Source organism: Rutilus rutilus (assembly GCF_951802725.1).
Source record: "Rutilus rutilus genome assembly, chromosome: 24".
Lineage (NCBI taxonomy): Eukaryota > Metazoa > Chordata > Actinopteri > Cypriniformes > Leuciscidae > Rutilus > Rutilus rutilus.
Window position 1 is genome coordinate 25,783,028 of NC_140228.1, and position 17,121 is coordinate 25,800,148.

Consider the following 17,121-nt stretch of genomic DNA (forward strand, 5'->3'; position numbering starts at 1 on the left):
ATGTTTAGAGTTTGTTTGGCTACTGTTTGATCATGGATGCTGTTAAGGTGATACTCATTTTTACTTTTGTGCAAACGCTTTTGGCCTGTTTGCATTTGCTTCGCTATCTGTCCACACAAACGAACCTCGCTCTGTTGTTTTGAAAGGAACAGGAAGTCGCTCGTGCTATTCGTTGTTGTCGATTTTGAGCATTCTGATTGGCTTGCATGGCTTTATCCTTCTCCCTACACTGCCGCCCATAGGTTTGGCATAGTTATGATGTTGCTCGACGGCGTATTTATGCGGGATGATGTAAACGACAACTTTTTGGAAAACGATGTTGTGTGCACGATGTTATTTTTGAAAACGGAGGGGGGAAATATTCGTTTCTCTAAATACCCGGCTATGTGTAAATGTGGCCTTACTCTCCCTTATGTTGTTCCAAACCTGTATGTGTTGATAATGAAGATATTTTGAAGAATGTTGGTAGGAAAAAAAAATACCATGGAAGTCAATGGCTACCGTCAACTGTCTGGTTTTGGTACAGATTCATATTCATGCAACAAAGCAAGACTGTGCATGTTTGTCCTTGTGAACGACTCTAGTTACTTTTGTGCAGCGCATGAAGTAAGCTTGTTTCAGTTTTGTCAGGCTAGTAGAAAAGGAAAATACATTTTAAAGCAAAGTGGTGTCCCGAAATTCCATCCAATAACGTGTCAAAGTTTATTAGAGCAGACTGAGACAACGCAAGAGTCAGAGAGAGAATGCTTTTTAGAGGTTAGAGGTCAGTTGGAGGCGTCAGTCTTTTGTTGCTCGCTGCCTCTCAGTCTAACTCTTGCTTGCTCTCTTTTTTAATAAACAAAATTCATTAAACTGGTCTCCTAGAACCTCCTGACAGGTAATTCCTCTGTCTCTTCCTTCCTTTTTGTGATCAGAAGAACCCCGGTGATTCCTAGCGTGGGTCCCAACACTATGGGGGAATTTCTCTCAGAACCTACCCCTTCAGCTCAATTCCTCCCCGCATTTCCGAGAGCTTTTCATTCGTATCCCCTGGAAACCGCTCTGCATTCTTTAAACTCCCCTTCAAAAAAAAAAAAGGAGAAAAAAAGAGAAAGGGTAGTGAGAGACAGTAGGGAGAGAGCCCTTACACGTTTGGTTATGCCCTTTGATCATTCGTTTATCTTTAAAACAGATGGTTGACCACTGTGCTGTTTATGTCAACACAAGCTCATTTGAAAGAGCGATTCGCCGTAGGACGATGCCTCTCTTGAAACCGATGAATTGCAAATCATCGGAAATAAAAAAGCATCCGCTTGTATGGGTTAACAAAGCACTTGCCTTCCAGAGAGCCCATGGGCGGGAATCTAAAGCCTCTTTTCATAATACCCATGTCTGCAACCTGCTTCTTTACATAATGTTTCTGTAACGTTATACGCACATCACAAGAATACAGTACAGATAATCTACTAATCTGATTATTGTTCAATTATGAAGGCTCACTGGTCTATAAATCCCCACAGATTTAGCATTCACACGTACAGTCATCAAAAAAATGATCTAATTTTGATAGTGGCAGGCAGTGGGTGAATGGCAGGGGAAAGTGGATTGGGTATTGCATATAAGATGGGGGGTGTAATTCTACCTTAATAAAACTGTGTCTTGGGAGGTAGACGATGGGGGTGGAGGCCGGTTAAAGAGAGCTCATATAATCTTTCCATCCATATTTATTTAAGAAGACTGGGATACTTGGCTAGAAATTGCCCTCAAAAGGTTGTCAGGGGCCATCAAAGTGAAGGGGAGGGAACTTGTTTGATGTTGTGTGAAGTGGTCATTAAATTTTTACTGCTTTTATGAGCCTGTGTTTTCACAAGACCAGTGGTGCTAATTGTTCAAAGCTTTCCACCAATGAAAAGACAGTTAATAGCATAATAATAGCGCACAATTAATACTCGATAAGCTCCAAAACATTAGCTTTAGGACTTCATTGCCAGTTGGCCAATTGCTTTATTAAAAACGGCGACAAAATACAATTGAAATTTAATAATAGTAGCTCTAACCCTGATGTAGTGACATGGCTGATTTTACATATTTACCCAGCTCAAGTTTTACTTAATGCAAAGAACTGTTTCGTGGCTAGAAAATAAATATTTATGGCCAATAACTAATGATAGTTACTATAAAAGTGGACTGTTTTAGAGTTCAGTCAAAAAAAAAAAAAAAAAAATTGATTACACTGAATTTTATAACACAACCCGAGTTGATGGACTCCGTCAACCATTTTCCAAATGTATGGCAGTTACCAAGGTTAAAATGGCAATGGACTCCAGTAAATTGTGTCATTAGTGTGACAGTAGTTCTTAGAGTGTTTTTACCTCATGATTGACAGAGTAGCCCTGTCAAGGACATCTATAACTGATGCTCGGTTGCTATGGCATAGGTGCAGGCAATTTAAGCATCATCACATCCACCGGGGGCGCGCTCCCTTCAGTAAGTGGCTTTGCTAAAGCTGACGCCTGCCAACGCCATCAACGCCGGTGACTCTTAAGCGGTGACAAGAGGTCTTAGAGATGAAAGTTTCGTTAAAAGGAGTGACGGATGGAAGAAGAATTATGGAGGGATAGATTCCTTCAAATGAGTTTTTCAAATGTTGCTTACACGAGAACATGTCGGAATATTACCTAATCAGTCAAATCCTCAGAAGCTGACACTTTCACACTGAAGGGCTGACGAGACTTCCATTTCCTCGTTCGAGACCCTAGGGAGAACCCAAGGGAGAACTAGACGGAGATCTGCACTGCCAAACGCCGAGATGTGCTAGGTCCTCCTGACAGACGTTCAGAAATTCACACGACTTATTTAACACACTCGCAGGCACGCCTTTACAGGGATGCGCTACCCTCAATTAACAGAGTAAGGCGAAAGCTGCGTGTTTTGCATTTTGTAACAATGTGAGTGTTAAACTGAAGGTGATTTTAATAGGATTTTCTGCAGTTGGGAACCAGAGATTAGCAGCTTTAAAGTGACGAGGGCCCTAGCGAACCATGAGAGCGCTTAATCTGGACCGCATTAATAGAAGACGCTTGCGAAAAGATCTACTGTGAAATATTTGATTGTAGCATGTTTGTACAAAAGTGCACTAATGTTTGTATTAGCCTGAGCTTTTGTTAATACTTTAATTTTCTACGTACCACAGGAAAAATGTACAGTTATTTGATCTCCTTAGCAGATTTGGATCGTTTGCTGGCTTCTTACCATTTTATGTAGGATTTGAAACGGACAATAGTGTGCTCACAGAGTTGAGAGGAGTCTTAGCTCTTGAACGGTGTGATCTGCATTGAGCTCCACTTCAGGTTGCCCTTTTTGGCTGCTGAGATGTTGAAGTACTCTTTAAGTAAGACTCTTAAGGAACAGACGTCCGTGGGCGTAAATAGCGACCTCACTTTGTGTAGTGCGCCTGGTACACCTGAAAATCAAAGATCATTTGAAGAAAGGGCGTGCTACCGCCACGTACATATTTCTAAAGTAATTTTGGTTGATTGTGGTTTCATCTATATTTGGGGCTGAAGTCTTACGTAAAGCGAAAAGAATTCTGTACGTCACTGACAGAAAATAATCAACTCGTCAATTGTGATTTATAAAAAGGTTTTCCTTCAAAGCGTCACATTCATTGACAGAGCCAGAAAAACAAACAATCCGAAGGCTTGATTAAAAGACTGAAATGATATTGCACAGTTTTTTCCGCAAGCAGAATCCGGATGGGGTCTTCATACGGCTGTTAAATATATAATTCCTTCTGTAATCAAATTTCCAGTTGTCATATAATGACAGGTAATCAAGTGTATCCTTTTACATTTTAGATGGTTAGACAGACTTCTCTAACTACATTAAACCCTGCATAAAAAATGCATGATATTAATGTTTCTATTAGAAAAATCTCTGCCCTATCACAAATGATCGAGAACACCCACTGTTTATTTGTTTTTGGTGAGCTATAGATTGTTGCCTGGAGCGTTAAATAATTATGATTAGGGAGGGGCGGGATGTGAAAAGGCGGGGGGACGAAAAGTAATAGCATCAAGATCAGATAAATTAATTTGTAATGAAATGCACTCATTTTGCACGACAGCTGGCGAGACCCATTCAGAGGCCATTGAGATGGAAGCAGGCCTTGTGACAGCAGACAAAGAGGACTATCATCCGCAGCGTATGTGCCCCACTCTCACGAGACACCGGAGTGTGCAACTGACACGTCAACAAAAAGCTTGGAGAAGCGCATTGCTTGGATCAATTGCTGATGACCACAAAGCCGAGGAACATGTGCTCAACTTTGAAACAGCCCTCTTGTCGTCCAATGGGACAAGAGTACTTATAATGGTGAAGGTAATGGCCTTTTGGAGACACGTCACATGTTGCTGAGTTACTAACAGATGAAAATGTTTTAGTATCAGTAGTTAGTACACTTTATCATGCTATTTAGTTTGATAGACATTGCTATTGAACATTGCTCTAAGTATTAAGATTCAGTGCATCGCTCACCCATGCATCATTTTTGCCATATCCCAAACATGAGGTGAGATATGGTATTAATTGATTGGACTAGGGATATTTTTGTTTGGTGGAAAATAAAGCAAGGGAAACAATCCTGTAGACTCGGTAAGAAATTAACACCAGTCAAATGCAGGTCTTTCTCTGCAGTAGCAGGTAATTAGATATTAGACCCTTAGATATATTATATCATTACACAACATATATTGCATATTTGAATTTTTTTTATAAAAATGAATTGAAATGAGTTGCACTTTGAAGTACTTACCCAGTAATATGAGGTAACTACAGGGGTTAGGTTTTGGGGTAGGTTCAGGTTTAGTACCTAGATATTACCCAGTTATTGTAATTCATGTTTTAAGTACATAGTATGTACTATGAACAGGACTGTAAAATAAAGGGCTGCCAAAAATGTTTTAATTGTGGTTGGGGAACAAAAAAAGTACCGATTTACATTGGAGAAGGGATCCATATTGTAGCCTGATTTTGCCTTAGAGTAAAACATAATAAGAAGTCATTTTGAGATTAATCATAAAGTAAGACATTAAATTGCACTGCAAGGTAAAATGTCACAATTATTAGAAATAAAGTCACATTGTAAGATATAAAGTCATACTTTGAGCTATGCAAACACAATGGCAAGACACAGAGACACGTAGCAGATTATAAAGTCACACTGTGAGATTACGAGAAACAAAGTCGCAACTATGAGAATTAGTCACTCAATTACATGTTGACCCAGAATAAGTCAAATTAGCATGTTTTACTCGATGGCTTCCAACGATCCCAGCCATATTTAGAGATTTGGGAATGGTTTATTTAACTTCGGCTAATAGCTAATAGTCAAGCCGTAGCAACTCTATGGAAACATCCTGACAATAATCCACAACACGCATGGGTTTTGTGTTGACGTGTAGTACTAGCTAATTTGATTAGTTCATTTAAGCCTGTACCACTGGTTTCTCCATGTTCCATGAACACCATCTACTTCCTTTCAACTCTTTCTGCCCTTACTGATTTTGACAGTGAGCCTTTTCAGTATCAAGAGTGAGGTTTAGAGTTTCCTTTCAGGGCACATTTGTTGTGTGTTGTCTCCTGAACAACCTCTCTTCTTTAACAATGGACTTTGAGAAAAACAAAAGGTTGGTTTTCTAATTGAATCACCACTATCTCTGCCCTGTTGGGCCTCATCCTTATTCTGTCAGCGTCGAAGGCATTCCTGTGTCCTCTCCGCTTACCAAAAAGAGTAGATGCGTCACCATTTAACCGCTTTGACGAGGTGGCCCTTCCTGGCCCATGCCCAGAAGAAAGGCCTTTCTCCTCAGTTCAGCATCAAACCGTAACCTTTCTCAAGCTTAATTACCTTAAGTAAGTTCGGAGTGGGCCGCTGTGCTGTCTCCCCGACTCATCCTTCCGCTGGCGCTGATGTAAAGTCCACATGTGTGCTGAATCTCCCGCTGTCTGCTGCCACACGCTGCACGCTATGGAGCACCGATGACCCGAGCCCTCACTCTCTCGGACTCTCACACACGCAAACACACAACCATGATAGCACACTCAATCGCTCTCAAATGTACACATTTGCAGAACAAAAAAGAAAATCTGTTTTCGGCTGCTTTTTGTTTATGCATTCTTTTACGTTTGGAAAAAAAAAATAGATATACTGTAGAAAAGGACTTTTTCTTCTATAAAAACACTGTTTTATTTTTAATTGTGAGGTTAGTTCCCTACTTTGTTTAACGTGCTTATGTGCTTTAGTTCAAAGAAGTTCAAGAAGTTCAAAACACAGCTAAATACACTTATTGGTTTGTCTGTAGTGTCAATAAGACATAAGAAACTGAATGATAAAATAAGTGGAGCATTTAAAGACAAATCTTTAAATAGCCATTCATTTTCAACTTCAAACTTTCAGTAATATAAAAAATATTTTTTTCAAATGTCTGTCAAGTCAATAAATACACACATATCTAGATCAGATCTAGACTGAGATCTAGACAAGACAAGACCAAGACTTTGAGGATCAAGACCAAGACCAAGACCGAGACCAGACCAGCACTCCTTAAATTCATCTGAAAAATCCACATATACTGCAAAAATAATGTTGAGTTTAATGTTAAAAAAAAGCGTAAAGCATAGGTAAAATATTAAATTAACACATTAGCAGTATCAGGAGAGGCTTTGGTTCTATCTAAATGAAAAACACCTTAAAGGAACACGCCGACTTTTTGGGACTTTAGCTTATTCACCTTATCCCCCAGAGTTAGTTAAGTCCATACATACCTTTTTCATCTCCGTGCGTGCCGTAACTCTGTCTGACGCACCCACCGCTAGCCTAGCTTAGCACAAAGACTGGAGGTAAATGGCTCCAGTTAGCATACTGCTCCCAGTAAGTGACAAAATAACGCCAACATTTTCCTATTTACATGTTGTGATTTGTATAGTCACAGCGTGTACGAATAACAGGGTTACATGAGACACAACCATCTTCTAACCGTATACATACTGAATCAGAAGACGAGGCACTGCTACTTCTGCGGAGTGATTTACTCCAACTCTGAGCGAACTCTGCTCCTCACCACGGGGCTTCTCAGGCGCTGTGAGCAAAGTAGCAGTGCTTCGCCTTCTGAGAATATGTGACCATGTTATTTGTACACTCTGTGACTATACAAATCACAACATGTAAATAGGAAAATGTTGTCGTTATTTTGTCACTTATTGGGAGCAGTCGGGTCAATTTTTTACTTTTTTACTTATTTTTTTATTTTATTTTTTTTTTACAGATTGGGCTTTGGTCGGACTCGGGCTCATTTAGCTTTTCTCCTTTCATCGTGCCCATAATATACGTGCAAAATAGGCTACTGTATGAAATATTGTTATATTGATAATAAAACGTAATAACACAATATGTGATCACCTGAGTAACGCGACACGCATTAGTTGACAGTTGACCATGCAGGGATAAATTGGAGCGTAAGGAGTTACTAAAAGTTCCAAATACTTCAGGAAAAGCTGCATTTTGAAAGAGTTTTGATTTGATTACCGAGCCTGAAGCCTTCAACAGTGGATGCTATTCTTTTTCTTCACAACGATCGCAAATAAACAGTGAATGAGCCTACTCAGTTCAACGTTTTTGTTTGTTTTTTTTATTATATTTTTATTATTATTTAACGTAAAGAGTTCTTTGAAACGTTGTTCTTCAGTAAAGTTACTTGACGTCAAAGAAAGGTAGGCCGTAAATGTTTATTTACTGCTGGATCACATTTGGCTATATAATATTCTCTACTGCATGCTTATGCTGCTCTGTAATGGACAGTCTGTATTAATATTTTACCTAGTAGCGTGTGTGTATGTGTGTGCGTCTAGTAGAGACAGTGCGCATCAGAGAGCGCACGTCAGAAAGAGCTCAAAGTGATATTGATGTTGTCTCGGGTCGGGTTCGTGCTGAAAAATTGCAGACGTTTTCGGGCTGGGGCCGGATTAGGGCTTGAACACCACGGGCCAGGTCTCAGTTAGGGCTGGATGATTTGCCCCGTGCAGGGCTCTAGGCAGTATGCTAGCTGGAGCCGTTTACCTCCAGCTTTTGTGCTAGCTAGGCTAGCGGTGGGTGCGTCAGACAGAGTTACGGCTAGCACGGAGATGAAAATGGTATGGTATTATCTAACTCTGGGGGATACGGTGAATAAGCCATGACAATGAGCGCTTCTTGTTTTCTGCTGTTCTCGAGAAACAACAATCGACTTTCAATGGGTGATTCAATGTTTCTCGTAACTGTGATTACCGTGCATATGCTATATGCTCATACCTGTGTTGTGACAGGTCAGTGTTAATACTTTTTCTATAAAAATTTGCAGTTTCATTGTAAATATACCATATATCATCATCAGAGATCTCATTAATGTCATAAGTAAAAGTGGAATGTATCTTTACAGGAATATTGAAACATGCCCTTAAACAATAGTTTTAATAAATGTCCACAGGTTACAAATTACTATGAATAACTAACCCAGTCTATGTTGACATCTGAGCCATCCAATTACATTGATTCTTATTTCCGTTGGGCCACTTCTTAATCTGGCCTCCATTTTAATAGATCCTCCACCAAATGGTTTTTTTCTGTCAATGAATTACATTTTTCTCAGAGCAAACGGTAACTGCATGTACTGCCAATCACCCGCAATCAGCATTTTTTTTTTCTTTTCTGTTGCTCCCGTTTCCTCATCGCTTGATGTGTGGAGATTAGGACCCTCTCCACAGGGAGCCGTGCGGCACTCAGGAGAAATGAGGGTCTGCTAGGAAGTTTTTACCTCTCCTGTTTGGAAACTTCTCCGTTTGGGTTCCCTCAGCTTTCCCAGCATCCTCTTAAACACAGCTGAGTGGAGTCAACGCTCTCCTGATACACCAATACAGCTGTGGGATGTATTATACTGTATTACATTATAATCAGCCAAATGTAACATGTAAGGGGAAGGTTCAATGTCGGTCTTCATCCATGAATAACTCTTGATAACAACTTCATACACTGACTTATTTGTGACACTGTATTTTTGCATTAATTTATATGTGTAAATAACAATAAGCTGTACACACAGAACAAATTTTTACAATCCATTGTGCTGCTTTTCCATTGTTTTTATATGTAAACATGGACTAGACGGACGTGTTTGACAGCTGCGTTTTAAAAGCGTTGCCGTCAAGTAAAAAGTTCAATTTTTTTTCAAGTAAAAAAAAAACTTTGGCTGGTGTTTTTCAACAAAAAATATCGATAGAATGTCCAGTGGTCGCATAGTAAACTGTAAACCACCCAGCCAGAGTAAATATTACAAAAGTTAGATCTGTGGTTAGGAAGCTATGCATTTCATTATACATCAGTCATGTTTCATGTTGTTCGTTTTTAGCTGCACCCAAATTTATGGAGGTTTATTGAAGATTTAAACAATGCTGCAATCAAACCCTAAAACCATTTACATTTTTTAAGAGAAAATGAGCTAATTTCCCAATTCAGATAAAGAAATTGTGACAGTAGGCCTACGCAGGCTACTTTACCAGCTGCCATTATACCAACATATAGGTTAATGGATCTAATTCACCATTAGCGCGATATTTTCTTCAACGACTGTGACAAAAAAGGACCTTTCAGCATCATTTCCTTTTGCATACCAAAAGTCATTCAAACGAGGGACCTTTAACCAGGAGCAACGTGCTATTCATGCTATTTTAATTACAATGTTAAACCATTATTTGTTTCAACACCTGGTTAAACCATTCAGGCTTGTTTAAATCCCCCTTTTTATCCCAGGTGTGTTGGAAAGGCTCAAAGGGGTGAATAGGTCTGCCACAACAGGGACATAATCAAGTCGGCTGAGCTGGCTGTTGAATGAGCTTCTGGGACGAGTTCAGATGCTACACACTCTAGTTCTCAGAGAAGGAGTGCAAGGTGGATTATGCTTGAAAAGAGGATTTAGTCAAGGATGTACCCTCAACGTTTTTTTTCCGTCTTTCTCTTTTTTGTAGTAGTAAGCATCATGAATAGCACCTTTTCTCCTTTGGAGCAGTATTAGGAAACTCAATTGCTAGCTTAAAAGCTATTGGCTTTGTTGTGCATTTCTCTGCATATATTTGTGTTGCAGTTTGGCTGATTGAAACCAAGAGGCCATGCTGTTTCGACACTGTGGATGGCCCTGCTCTTAGAAAACCTCTTCAAATAGGGGTTTCGCATCTTCTAAGCTTCTTTTCTTTTCCGTACTATCAGCTTCTTTGAAGTTGGGTTTGTACTTTCGCAACACAGCTTTGTCTCGTATGATGTTATTAGCAGGACTATAGCGTAGAACTTGACCCCTGTGGAGTTGTAGTCGGGATAGGACCAAGTCTACCTGGCTTAGGTGCTTGTTTCAGGATGTTCTCGTCTTAATTAGTGACGAGAAAAGGACAAAGTCATGTTATTCAAAACAGAAACGCGCCGAGAAAACACATTAGTGGCCTTGACGTATCTATTCACACTAAGCTTTCATTGCTAAGTCAGGAGCCCTTTGTACGTCTCGCAAGCCTCTTCTTTCACAACATAGACAAGGCCTACGCACAGTTCCTCTTAACGAATTAATGTCTGCTAATAACCCTTCAACAGCCTCTCGTAAATGGATTAAGCTCTTCTTTGCACTTTTTTGAGCAAAATTTAATTAAGATTTAGATTGGGTTTTAGCATGTCTGGGCAGATCCATGCTGCATTCATGATGGTCTTCAATTTAGGACCAAAATAAGTTAAGCTGCTTCTGCAATAATTACCCCATCTACTTTTAAATGATGCCTAATTATGCTTCATCCCCGTGTAATTTAATAAGCATCTTCAGGCAGCGCGTGGTAGAAAAGTCTATTTACATTTTAAAGGTCAGACGTTGTTTATTTTTGCTTTGAATAAGACTTGCAATGTTGCACTAATACCCATAGCTAGCGCAACAATTTAGTCATTATGAAGAGGAAACAGACCTATGTCCTTTTAAGAGATATTAATATGTGCATGTATGTGCACTTTTATGCCAAAGGAAAGGCGGCCATGCTTACTTAATTTACTAACTGTAAGTCAACCAGGACACGAGGGAACGAGACATCCAACTGATCGCCCTCTAAAGACCGCAGCCGAATAAATAAATGAAATGTTTTCTCGCATTCTGTACCACGGTTTTAGAACAAATAATGTTTCTGGAAGATTTATGAGGCGGTGGAATTGTCGCAGCTTTCTTCTTCTGTGCTTCATTTAATTACTGCCTCGGAGAGCTAGTCTCCGAAAAGCTGACGAGACAATTGGAGGTGTCATCGTAATTATTTCAGAGAGCACATCGCAGAGCGTTTCATACACTTGGATTTCCTACGCAGCTCTTGAACCAGTGGTACATAGTAAATGGGTTAAATCAGCAGGATTGATACAATATTTCCCTCACCTGGTGATGTAATTCAACCTCTGCCATCCTTAAAGTGAATCACAGATCTGCAGGGTTGCATTTGGATTAGATCTAGTACCACGCTATGAAATATAAATCAAATAAAGTGGGAAGAATCGAATGTGTTGGTGCAAGAACGCTGGTGAACCAGTCCCTGTAAAGGTCACATAGCACTCTGTCATCTGCAGCTAGTGTGGTTTCCCACTTTTCAAAACCTACCGACCACTGTTGTTGAAAGCCAGCCAGGATACACAGCTCAGTGGGCAATGGAGAAAGCGATCCCTCTATCTACTCCAGAGATCAAGGGGGGAAGAGTTCCTGATGATCCGTTCCACACCAAACGGGCCAAAGAAAACTGAGATTTAAAGACTATCAAACCAAAAGCTGGAAGAAAGGAGGAAATGAAGTGGTTTCGATGTGGAGGCCTGCCCACAGCATGCCCGTTCGTCCCTGCTCTGGAAATAAGCTTTGCAAAATGCATTCTGGGAAAATTGCCCGCCGCTGCCGCCATGCTCTCTATTTACCGTGCCCTAGCTGCATTGAGGAACCCCTGCTGATAACACTTTCCCAAATCTGTCCTGATGCTTCTGGTCTGTCGCTGCGTGCCCCAGGGCCTACGGTCCCTGGACATGCAGTGATCCCTCATTTGGGCTCAAAGCCAACTGAACCATGAAGACCTCTCGCCCCCACACTATCACAATGGCTAAAGCAGAACCCAGATTGACAGATCGCAGACCGCGGATGCTCTGGCCACCAGTCAGCCAGGATCAGTCTCTACTGGTTGTAACGCACTGCTGGCATGAACAGGGCAAGCCTCAAATTGCCATGTTTTGGCAGCGTGAACCAAAACAAGAGGACAATATCTGATCAGTCTTTATTTCGCTCTTTTAATCCCGGTTGGCCTTAAGTGTTAAAGATTAGCCTTGACCGTGAAGACAGTTATTTATTTCCCAGTGGGCATATTTATTAAGTATTTCAGAACACAATCAACAACGGCCAATAAAATGTATTCCCATGCAAGTGTTTTGTCGCTTACCACAGTGTGTACTGCTTTAGGTAATGGTTAGCTGAGGATTCTTCATTGACCTATTTTGCAATAGATACTGCACATCATATAAATGGAAATTCATGCCATTCGCTGTCATTTGCCAGCCATATTGCAAATGCAACTTGCTTTTTATAAGGAGGAAATTGATTTGTATCCTCTATTGGAGCTCTATGAGCAAAGAGAGAGAGTGACAGAGAAAGGGGTCCCATAGCTCCCATTAATGTACACTGGGGAGACCTAAGTGTCACCCATGAAATCAAGATGTTAGGGTGTGAAAAACAGGGGAGGGACCGAAAGTAATTGTCATTATTGTTAAGTTCTCACCATCCGCCCTACAACTTAAGGCAGCTTTTTGACTTTTAGCGACAAACGGGTGACCACCATACATATGGGCCTCCCTCCAAATGTTCTGAAACTGCTGGGCGTTACCGAGTTTGACATTGATTTGGGGTTTAGTTTAAGGTACTGTCATTGCTCTAAGAACATAGTAACCATAGGTAAAACAATAGATGGCTCCTTATTACCATTGCTAGATTAATGTAAAGGTGTTTTTTTTTGTTAATAATAGAAAGTAAAAATAGTAGCTTGAATACATTTAGAAACTAACCATTGTAATCACAAATACAGTTTCTTAATATCTTAATTGTTACTCCTAGACAGCAATGAGCTTCAATGGAGATTAAATAGAGAGTTTTCTTATAATATATCTCCTGCTTTTTGGCTTTTTCTCCAATAATCTTGGATGTCTCCTCTAGTTTCATAGGAGATCTCAATGTCTCAAACTGTCCAAGATATCAAAGTCTGCAACCAGACATTTCTCATCAAATTGGGATAGTGTTGGGATAGTGCGGATAGTGTCCATCCACACGATTATTAATCCTGATCTCACAGCAATTCGTACGAATTCATACGACCTCACTCGTATTTTTGCTAAATCGTACATATTTTATGAGTTACAAATTCGTACGAATTAGTCGTGAGATAGTGTTGCTATTATTGTACCATATGTCCAAAATTGTATCATTCTCTTCTATCTTTAAAGTGTCTTAAAAAAATGTAGGACAAGCATCATAGACAACGTTGATAATTACATGAATCAGAACTGCAATCTGTTGATCTACGAAAAAGCAACCTGAGCAATAGCATTTCCACAGGGCCAAACAAACTGTATTATGCTTGTGTGTAAAGCTATTGCGGATCCAGCCTGCGCTCAGTTTATCCTGTACTCAGTCAGTCCCAGTGAAGTCCCATCAGCTCTAGCAGACATGAAGTCCTGGTGTGATGGAGACAGAAGCTTCGCCGTCTACAGTGGCTGGTTCTGTCTAGGATTCCTCATCAGCCTGTGTCACTGCGTCCCAGTGGGAGAGGGGACTTACACCCAGGGCAAATCTGTAAACACCAATTTAATCTGCATGGAGAAAGTTACTGTCATCAGTAGTGACAGCAAAAGCCTCTGGGCCACACAGCCGCACAAAGAGTCACTCCCCCCCCAATATTGCTGTCAAATCCCGACATTAAGCTATTATGGCCGTCAAGGAAGCTGCCATTGAGAGGCTTGTCTCTATCCACCGTTGTCAGTGTGGCTTCCAGAGCGGCCAGTGCACGCATGCATGTGATTAAGACGGGCCTGGTAATTTAATGCTCTCCATTAATTGCCGTCACATTGTTTTATGACCTCCAGCACGAGCTGATTGGTGAATCCTAGGATATTCGATCCCGCATACAGTGTGTTTTATATGCTATGTAATTATTTAAATGAGAAATGGTGATAGCCCTTACAGTGGTGAAGAGGGGAACGAGTGAGTGTAATATGGTGGAACTGGCTTAATTGCATGTATGTATGTATATATATATATATATGATAATCCTCTCTCGGCAACATGTCAATTAATGAATTAATGACCTCCGTTGGATTATTTATCATGGTTTTAGAGCATCACAAACTGTAGTAACAAATGTTGTTTGGTGGAAATGTTGCAGTTACTGAATACAGGGAGTGTTGTGTTGTCTACATTTTTATTGGTTAGATAAGTTGCTCTTTCATACCTCAGAAGATTCAATTGTTTCTTCAATGATTTTTATCCTATACTTATTTGCTGAAATATCAATAGACACAAGTGAGACAGTTGTTGTACACTAAGTAATTAAGAGAATAAAATTAATTTGAAACTTTTGATGACTTGGCAAATCTGAGCTTTTTTTTAAACAGGGAGATATTAAAAGTGTTAGATATGTATGGCTGTGATATGTTAAATTTGAATTTGAATGTGACTTCATATATTGTGTAAAAGAAAGAGCAATCTCTTTGCTGTTTGCTCTGCGTCTGTCCAGACAAGGTTGTTACAGCTGGGCTGTTTGAAAAAGAGTATGTGTGTAAAGCTACTGAAGATTGTTTTTGCAGATGCTTTTTTTCCTTGGGTTGACTTCAAAAAGGAATGGAATCTTGACTCGAGTTTGGCAGTATCGGCGAATCAATGAGAATCAGCTGAACATAATATTTTACTTTCAAAAAAAAAGAGCATAAATAGACGGCAAAGTGGGACATTTTCCGTCTTGTCTCATTCCATAGAACAAAGGGAGGTCACGCGGAAGGGGCAGTTAACCTTTGACCTCCAGAGTGTGATTAGGCTTATAATAGAAGGTCTAGATTCTCAGTTCATCCGCTCTGATCCCACGCACGCCACCTGTTTAAAGCTGAATGTCTCATCGGCAGTCACTCGGGACAGTTGAGGAACTTCAGGGACAAAAACACGTCCCATAGGAGCCACTGTTTGAAATCTGACTCCTCTTGTAACACTATGTTAGTGAGAGTAGTATGTGTCTGTGACGCTGTAACACTCTCATAATCTGTGTTGTCCATATCTTATACTAGTCTGATAGACCATTTTGTATCCATGTACAAATCTGAAGTTTTCATATAAATACAGAGAACACACTAATATTGCATACATAAAAATAAAGGACAAAACATTGACATGATGACTTTAATAGTTACAAAATATTTGAATATTTATATTACACTTCTTGTCATCAAAAAGCACATTGAAAATGAAAAATAATTGTTGTTTTTTGTGCACCAAATCAGCATATTACAATGATTTCTGAAGGATCATGTGACACTAAAGACTGGAGTAATAATGCTGAAAATTCAGTTTTGCATCACATAAATAGATTACATTTTAAGATTAAAATAGAAAACAGTTATTTTAAAATGTGATGATATTATTTATCGAATAAATTCAGCCTTGGTGATCATAAGAGACTTCTTTCACAGACCCCAAACTTTTGAACGATGGTGTAACTATCCTTACAAATGATTGTGCATTTATATATGACATAATAATAGACGAAACAAATGATAACTCACCCTCCACAACTATATGAAATTGTTATTTCAGTGGAGCACAAAATAAGACATTCTGAAAAATGTCAAGCTACTCTTTTCCCACAATTAAACCATACTGTGTACAAAAAAGCATAGTCCATTTGCCGTGCGCTATATTCATTTTCTGAATCCACATGATAACTTTGAGTGAGGAACAGACCAAAATTTAACACAATATATTCTGAAAATCTTGCTGAATGCCTTGGCTCTCAACTCATGTCTGTATGAAACTTTATACGTTCTTATGTCAATAAAACAATAAAGTATGTCATTTGTTCACACACTGAACATGGCAAATGCATCTGTCTTAATGGACATTGACCGGCCTGCTTCAGAAATAGGATTATGAGTGAAAATAATGTCTCCATAGTCCATCACAGTGTTCATTAAATACGAGGCTCGCACAATCAGAGCATAACAAATATGAAAAATCAGCTATGTAAATGATGTCGATTAATCAAGAAGAACGTAGCCCACAAAAGAGAGACCACATGTACGAAATGTAAATGGCAATTGCTAAGCCATGCTTTTTTGCATGCATTAAACTTTAACTTTCCAGTTAGCTGTGCATGGATTATACTGATTACTGGTGTTTCCTTATGAAGAACGGCTACTTCATCCAAAGAGCGTTTTATTAATCTAAATGTGCTATTTGTAAAACTCATAATCTGGAGAGGTATTTGCTCATAGCAACTGCAAATTAAATGTAAATGTGATATCCTTAGTAGTCATTTTTACATTGTTGCCAGAGCAAATCACAAACATTCATTAATCAAAAGGCAATCAAAGAATTAAAAAACAATACATGTGTTGTACAGTATTATCCCATTATTGATTTGATACTTGTAATGATGGTAATGCCTGTTTTATGATATTAAGGGGCCGTGAAATTATGTGCTTTCTTGAAATACCAATATCATAACACCCACTGGTCCTCTTTGCATAAACTCCATCCAGCCTCACGAAACGAGAGTGCATGCGAGAAAAGAGGAGAAAGGGGTGGAGGGATGTCGGAAAAAGCGAGGTTTGTGCAAATGGGGAAATGCACTTTCAAAGCCATATCTGGATATTAATTTCATGCCACAAACAGTGGTCTCCATGCGCATCGTTGTTAGAGCTGTGGCCCCCGGCGACGGATTGATCCACTTCACCGGCTCAGTGGGGGTGCTGGAGATCTGGAGGGTATCAGCAGGGCTCCAAATCAATAAGGTTAATAGATGTGGGGGCCACGC